Raw genomic sequence first — 8,737 nt, forward strand, 5'->3', positions numbered from 1 at the left:
CCAGAGGCAATCCCTCAAGCTACCTCTGTTTTTAGGAACTCTCCAGTTTAGATCCAGTTCACGTATACCTCTAAAATATGTATCCTTTTTCTTGAACTAACTGGACTGTGTCTCTATTCCTTGATATCAAACAAGCCAAAATAAACACTCTTTTTATTACATTTTTAAAATATTCTAGATATTAAGCTTTTATCTATCATATTTATCACAAAATGTTTCCATTTCAATTCTTTCCATGCTTTTTTTCATTATGTTTTGACTTGCGTTAAAGTGGAATCATTAATCTTATAACCAGTAACACTTTCACCAATCAAAAACTTATAGTTCAGCAAACTATAGTGACAAAAAGCAGATTAGTGGTTGGTTGGGGATGGGGGAGGGGAAAAGTGGGAGGAGTTAGAAAGGATGGATTACAAATAGAGGTGAGGAAACCTCCAGGGTTATGCAAGTGGTCAATATCTTGATTGTGGTGATGGTTTCACAAGTGTACACATGTCAAAACTTACCACTTTGTACACTTTAAATATGTGTGGTTTACTTATGACAATGATACCTTAGTTAAAACCATTTTTAAAGCCTTATATTCTTCTCCCCAACCAAGATAACTTACACAATTCTATTTCATTCAACTTATTATGCTTTATGTTTTATGGGTAACTATAACTCACCTGCAATTTAATGTGATATATGCTACGAGAGCTTAATCTAAGTTTATTTTTCTCAGTTTTAATATTCTATTTTTCAACTACATTTCATACATAATTATTTCTTTTACCATTGTTTATTACACTTGGCAAGGCATGTGTTGAGCCCTATAGTTTTGAATCTATTTCTATTAATATTTTTCATTCCTTGGCCAATTTTCCTGTTTTTAACCCTAACACTATCTGGTTTGGTGGTTTGGAATTTTGTTCCTTTATAATATTTGTAATGGTTTAAAGTCATGTAAAAGAATTTATATTAGGCAAGGACACTAATGTTAGTTTACACATAGACACTGTTGTTCTTACTTACTTACATAATGTAAATTTCATGTAACTATTGTACGTATATATTATTTTAATTAACATCTGAAGTATTTTATATGAAAAGTGTTTAAATAGAAAGAATTACTATAAAAATTAATATAGTAATATAAAAGATTTTATTCATTGTTTTCTCCTGCCTTGGACAATAATTTTAATTGGGCCTATATATCCAAACAAAGTGTAACTTGTCTATGGCTAATCTGGTCACCTCAATTACCTATGCATCAAGAAAATTTTCATTCTGGACCTAGCAGGCCATATAGAAGTTTGATAAGATGCATCTGGTTGTGTTTCAACACAGGACTACTTTATCATTTAACCACTTCCTAAACCTCCCATATTTTTTTCTACTACTTTTGCACCAAAATTCTTGAATAGGGTTTACAGTTTTAACTTAGCTTTTATCGAGCACATATGACATGTCTGGCACTGTGCAAGGTACTGGGAATACAAACAGAAGAAGACACTCTTGGGAAGTATGTCTATCTTTATATCATGCTTCTTTCTTCTTCCTGAAGCAAGTAATGAATTGTGTACCACACAGTGAGACACTGAAGAATACTGACCTTGGTAAAGCCCCTTCAGACTTAACCTCTGGCTCTCTGACATTTCAGGGATTACTGGGCACTGCCAGACCAGTGCTTTAACACTTTACTGAACTGGAACTCCATGAAGCAATGCAAAAGGAGGTGTCTGTGTTAAATGTTAACAAGTTATATGAAATGGAAACTGCTCATAGAAATTACTTTCATTTACCATTATTTCTCTAGAGGAAAGAAGAACTCAGAATCAAAAGTTATAATACACTTACAGGTGGCTGACAAAGCAGATATTTTCCCAAGGCACTAATTCCAGTGAAATTAAGTCTTACTGGAAAGTCTGCAAGAGACCACAGAGTTTCTTTTCCTGGGAAGAACAAAGAAACAAGTCAACATTTTGAGTAAATATTCCCACTCCAAATTATTAACACAGGTCATTCTTATTAATAATTAGCATGCTTCACCAATCAATATAGCATAGAGGCTGAAAGTTCAGGCTTTGAAATCATACAGACCTGCGTCAGATTCCTGCCTTTTCTCTTTCTGTTGATATGACCTTGGACATGTTACTAACCTCTCTAAGCTTCAAGTCCTCATCTGTAAAATGGAGGCGACAGTAATTACCTTGCAAGGCAATGACTGCAAGGTAATGTTAATAAAACACTTAGCAGAGTGCCTGGCTCCATAAATAATAATAATAACTCATTATTTTATTATTATCGTACAAGTATACATGGAAAAACTTCTACTTAGTGTAAAAGTAATACAGGATATGTTTACAAGCTAGTTGGAAAGCAAGTCAAACATATGTGAAAATGTAGAGAACAATCAAAAATGATTTAATATTTTTCAGTGCAATAGGATGCAAGCATGAGGTTTATGTTCTCTCACAGTTTTGGCAAATGTGCCAAAGGCTGAGAGCGCTAGTTGTCAGAACATCTGTTCAGGACCTGCTACAAGACTGTGAAATCAATTTTGTGACCCCTAGTTAGTGATCCACCTCAGCAGTTATAAGAGGCAACGAGATCAATCTCTAGACCTGAGAGATTCTAGAGAGACCAGTATCCAGAATTCTTTGGAGAGACTTGTCTGGATCATCACACCATCACTTGGTGAAATTAGGAGGAACTAGCAAAGGAGACTGAAGAGGAGCAATAGGAAGGAGGAAAACCAGGAGAGTGCAGCATCTTGGAAGCAAGAGAAGAATGTTTCAAGGTGAGGGAGTGATCACCCTGTCGAATCTGATTGGGAACTGAGAATGCGCCATGATGGTGACCTTGAAAAGCACAAGTATGGTGGAGTTTTTGGGAAAAAGGCCTTATTATAGAGGGTTTAAGAGAGAACTGGAGCCAGTGGGTATAGGTGATGCTTTTCAGGAGTTTGATAAAGGGGAACAAAGAAATAGTACAATAGCTGGAGGAGAAAAGTGCATCAGGAAGAGGAGTTTTTGTTGTGTCTGTTTGTAACATGACATATTAGTTTTCTATTGCTGCTGTAAGAAATTACCACAAATTTAGTGCCTTAAGACAATACAATTTAATTATCTTATAGGTTAGAAGTCCAACTTGGGTCTCACTGGGCTAAAATCAAAGTGTCGGTAAGACTGTGTTCCTTTCTAGAGGCTCTAGGGGAGAATCTATTTTCTTGTCTTCTCCAGCTTCTAGAGGTCACCCACATTCCTTGGCTCAAGGCCCGCTTCCTCCATCTTTAAAGACAGCAACATTACATCACTCTAACCATTCTTCCACAGTCACATCTCTCTCTGTCTTATCCTGGCTCCCTCTTCTCCTTTTAAGGCCCCTTGTGATTACACTGAGCCCACCAGCATAATCTCTCTATTTTAAGGTCAGCTCATTTGCAAACTTAATTCCACTTGCAATCTTAATTCCCCTTTGCCATGTAACCTAACATATTCACAGGTTCTGGAGATTAGGTTGTGGACATCTTCGGGGAGCCATGATTCTGCCTGCCACATATGGGATACACTGCAGCATACCTGTTTATGCGAATAATCCAATATATACATAGAGAACTTGACAAGGTAGGAGAGGGCAGAATTGTTGGAGTGACAAGAGTGAGCAAACGGAGGAAGTGGTTTTCCACAGGAGCAAGGAGGGTTCTCCTCTCTATTTAACAGAAGAGGAGAGAGAAGACAACATATGGGACAGAGGCTGGTCAGTGGGTAGATGTGGTGGTGGGAGTTTTTGGGAGTTCCTTTTTACTCAGCGACTTAGAAGCAAGGTCATTGACTGAGAGCAAGGATGAGGGAGACGGTGTTGGAGGTGTGAGAAGATAGAAATGATAGAACTGACATCTAAGAGAGCAAGAGCATGAAAGGACTAGGGAAATGTCATGAGCATCAAGGTAGCATCAAGGGCCCACTTGAGGTTTATGGTCATTTATTTAAAGTGTGACCACTCAGCTTGTTTCCTCCGGTTGAGTAGACAAAGCATTGGTATATTAATTAGTCAGGGTAGGATAACTGCTGTATAAACTCCAAATGTCAGTGCCTTAACACAACCAAAGTTGATTTCTCACTAAGAAATTTACATGGATTATCTCAATTAATTCTCACGAACAGTTCAATAAAGTGGATACTATTATTATGACCCTTTTCCGATGAGGAAACTAAAGAATTGGTTGAAGTAAGCCTCAGCTCTAATTTTTGTTTTAGGTATTAGTTTTATTTGGAGGTATTTAAAGATAATATTTGACTCATAAAATTAATTCAGTAAATGTAATTTGATCACTGCATTCATTCATTAACAAACTATTATTAGCATCAACTATGTTAGGCTATATATTTCAAAACAGTTTATGGTATTAGGAATCTTGTCTTTTAACAATTGGAACAGCATTTCTTCAATTAATTATCAGGGCCAGGTGACTTATTTTCTAGGTAATTCTTATTTCTTCTTTTGGTTTGGTTTATTCATATTCTCTCTTTTTGCATCTCATTTAGTATTTTAATTTTTCTAAGCATTTATCTATCTAATTTATTTTTTCAAATTTACTAATATGGAAGTGATAACTTTCCTCAAATAGTCTTAATTCAATTCCACATTATTGCTTTTATTTTGTTTATTCTTCCTGAATTTAAAAATAATTTTGATTAATATTTTTAAAAAACAATTCTTTATGCAGAATTTTCAACACCCTTTTAATACACTGTTTGTAGTTTTGGTGCTTTAAAACTAATTTCCACACAGATTAACTTAAATATCTTTACTTCATGTAAACGAAAGGAGCTCCTCCTACTGTTTTCCTGGGATTAATGCTAATTGTTAGGTCCCATTTTCACGTACAAAGAATTAGAATTCCATTTATGTAGTCAAAACCAGAATGTAAGTCATGTCTCTTAACATTCAAAAGTTTCTTACATGCAATAAAAATTGCAAGGGATCACTAGGAGATCATTGACTTAGGTAATAAATATCAAGGGTCAATTTGGCCATGCTTCCTTGCTTGGGCAAGGAGTTGCCCTCCTTGGACCAAAGGAGAGAGCACAGCATGGTGAAATAAAATATGGGCTTTGGTTGGGTCACTTACTAGCTATGTGCACTTGAACAAGTAACCAGTTACCCAATATTTACGGCACCCATGGATAATCAGGCACTATATAAGGAGTTAGGGATATATGAATAAGAAATACTGTGCCATCCCCCCCCACGCCCCCCCCCCGATCCTCCCTTCTATATCCTGGACAAGCAGAGACATGAATTATAATCTTGGTTCTTTTATTGCCTTTTGGGTAGCAGGTGTAAGTCACCAAAGTATTTGAGCCTCAGGCTCTGGCATCTGGTGGGTAGAGCTAGCTAATCCATTTCCTAATCTGTGAAATGGAAGTGATAATACCTACCTCACAGGGCTTTTTTTAAAGAATTAAATGATAAAAATGTTTATGTAAAATACCTAGTACATAGTAGGTGCACAGTAACTGTGAGTTTCTGTTCTTTCTCCCTTTAGATCTAGTCTCAGAAAAAGAAAAAAAAAAAGCCTCACGTTTAGGCAGGAGCAATAGTGTCCTTTTAGCAATTATAGTACCCCCAAATAACTGAACACTACATACTCTCAGGTCTGGAAACATTAGAGCAGGATTTTCTCAACTCCCGCACCACTGACATTTTGGACCGAATAATGCTCTGTTGTGGGAGGCTGTCCTGTGCATCGAAGGATGTTTAGCAACTGGTCTCTACCCACTAGATGCCAGTAACAGCCCCCCAGGTGTGAAAATCAAAAATATCTCCAGACATTGCCAAATATTCCCTCAGAGGGAAAGTCACCCCAGGTTGAGAACCTTTGCATTACTGGATCATAAACTCACATTTAGTGCGTCTTGAGGAGCATTTCAAAGTTAAATGGAATAAAATTGAAAATAGAAATCTTAGAAAGCATCATAGGTAGTCAAGTATTGCTTAGCGATATAAATTTCTTACTGTGAGTTTCAGTCAAAAGTTTGAAAGCCACTGTTCTATACGTAACAAAAACTTTCATATAAACTATCTGATTTAATCAGAAAACTCTATAAAGTAGGCAGGACAGATGTTATCCTTTGTCTTACAAACCAGAAAATTGAGGCTCAGATCAGCTGAATAACTTGCCCTCCGGCTAAAGGAAGGATTTGAAGGATAACCCAAGTCTCTAAACTTTTAGTGACAAGGTAGAAAGGAGATTGTCACCTGAGGGCAAAGATCTCCTGTACAGTCCAGAAGGATAGAGGTATCAGAGTCAGAGGACTTTGGTGTTGGATCCAATCATTAAAATTTAATATCAAAACATTAGATGGAAATTGGGAGAACATTTTATCAAGATTTTATTTTTCCACACTGGCTGGCTAACCCCTTGTATACCCATAGGGTCGTGGAATGAACACCCATAATTGTGGAATGAATGAATGAATGAATGAACATGGATCACACAATTCCTATTAATCTTCAATCAGCTGGGCCTTCTGCTCACCTCCAATCAGGCATGCTGCTCTCTTTGTCTGGAATCTCTCCTCTTTCCCCACTGACTTCTAGAATCAGCTCTCCAACAGTCCCCCAGGAGACACTTTCCACAAGTCCCCAGACAGGTTTATTTCCTCCTCTGTGCTCCTTCTACAGGCCTTACCTAATTGTACTGTTCCACAACTGTTCCCTGACACCCCCTGTGCCTTTTTGACCCTTTCTACCCCTTCTCCCACCCCCCAATTCCAGAGGTAGCAACTACGCTCTATTTCAAAGAGCACAAAACAGCACCCACCACGGTGCTCGGCAATGCAGCTGCTGTTTAATACTTGTGGATTGACTGAGCGGAAGGAAAGAAGGAAGACAAACAACGCAATTATCTGACACTATAGAAGCAAAAGAACATGACTGCTCCCCCTCGAGCTGAGGGGAAAACAAAAACTATCCATTTCATTATTGAGTTCAAGTCTTCTTTCTGAAGGAGAGGACAGCAGTGGAAGGCCCGAGCTCTCCCTGGTGCCGGCCACCACTCTGTGGAGGTGTGTATGCACTGCCGGGTGCCCGCACTGCTGTCCTAGCCAAACTCCAAGAACAGACTGCAGTCCCCCACCACTCTGCCGTCTGGAGTTGAGCTGTCACTGCCTAAGCCTCAGGCCCTAAGCCGTCTAGCTCTGCATCCCCACATTTCAGGATGAGTCACTTAGACCCCCAGTTAAATCAATGGCTTACCAGGACCCACCCTAGACGATTCTGATTCAGCGGGTTGGAGATGAGGCACCCAATAATTTGTTTTTTAACTAGTATCCCAAGTGATTCTTACTATCAAGCAAGCCTGGGAAACTAATCATCATTGCTTCACTCACACTATAGAATTAGGGCAGTTATTTATTGTTCAGTGACTTTACCTCTAAGATAATTTTGGAATATGTTACTGGTTAAGAGACAAAATGCTCCTGAGGTCCTTGAAGGTGTGGCTTATTAATATGTAGAGTATCTTACACTGCAGCTTTTACCTTCCTTGTCAGCAGGGGGATTCAAGAGAGATCGCCTTTTAATGCGAGGACCCTGGGGAAACCCCAAACTTCAGAACCGTTCTGGCCACGTGAGCCAAACTAGGCAGGAACCTTAGGCTGGGACGACGATCTGAGTATTATGGGATCCAGCTCACTCCTTTCGTAGATGAGGTCAGAGCTGAGGTGACCAGCACAATCGTCTTCCTCACCAGACTTTGGACAGAAAAAAATAGAATTGGGCAGGGCTTTCCTTTCACGAGATGCATTGTTTGAAGCTGTTCTCGGCAAGGAGAGCTGAGAAAACACAGACCCGACTTTTTATTTCTACTTCCAGAAGCCGCCGGTCTGCATCTTTGGTGGGGGGGGGGGGCATATTTGGTAAGCTCTTACTGCTGCTCGCCCGTCTCCCTTCCTAGGCGGATCCAGTCAGGCTCTCCTTATTAATCGGGGTCAAAGGGGCTCTGCTGGGAAAAACTGCAGCAAACGTTTCTGCAGAGGGAGGAACTCTTCAGCCACTCACGACCTTAGGAAATCCATCCGGGCCGAAAAAATAGTGGCCGCTTGGCTGAGGGCCCTGGGGACTTCACAATGTTTGCTTCTGTGGGGAAAGGGTGGGACTCTTCGTAAAATAACACAACACAGAGAGATCAAACCACTTTCCCAACGGCCTCCTCTCGGGTACGCGAACCTCTCTGGGTCCCACATGCGGAAACCCACACCCTAAGGCGAGGCCCCCGCGCAGGCGCACAACCACCCGGCAGCTAGGGCGGCGGCAGGGCCGGACGCTCGGGGGCGGGGCGAGGGCCAGTCACGTGGGCCGCGCAGCCCTCTCCACGATTTCCCTACAAGGACTTGGGCTAACGAGCCCCGCCCCTGGCCGTGCCCTGGAATGTGCGGAGGGGCAAACCCACAGGACAGACTCACCCATTTCCCACCAGGAAAGGGGGGAAGAAAAGCTACGTTGTAAGACGAGGTATAAAAAAGACGAAAACTCAGTCGTTGGACCCAACGAACCATTACATACTCGTCTATGTTTTGAGTCTCCCGCTTTAGACTTACTTCCCGTGCACTCGGTCAGCATTGCGCCCTTTAAGCACACTGGCCCCTCCCCCCCGTCGCCTTTCCATTAAGTCAGGCCCACTCTTTGGCCGAGAACTCTGACTAGGCTTCCTTCCGGTTTGCTCAGCCAAGGCCGGAAGTGTCGGGTT

The 8,737-nt window shown here is 40.6% G+C and overlaps 1 protein-coding gene across 1 annotated transcript in view; it reads right to left on the bottom strand.

Annotated features, from left to right (window-relative positions):
* MYOM1 (myomesin 1) overlaps positions 1 to 1,930 on the bottom strand; it is a 138,018-nt gene extending 136,088 nt beyond the window's left edge. The window contains 1 exon segment of the mRNA XM_058556881.1: positions 1,840 to 1,930. The gene's annotated coding sequence lies outside the window, so the exon portion shown is untranslated.
* Between the last annotated feature and the right edge of the window lie 6,807 nt (positions 1,931 to 8,737).

Source organism: Diceros bicornis, chromosome 16, assembly GCF_020826845.1.
Source record: "Diceros bicornis minor isolate mBicDic1 chromosome 16, mDicBic1.mat.cur, whole genome shotgun sequence".
NCBI classification, from domain to species: Eukaryota; Metazoa; Chordata; class Mammalia; order Perissodactyla; family Rhinocerotidae; genus Diceros; species Diceros bicornis.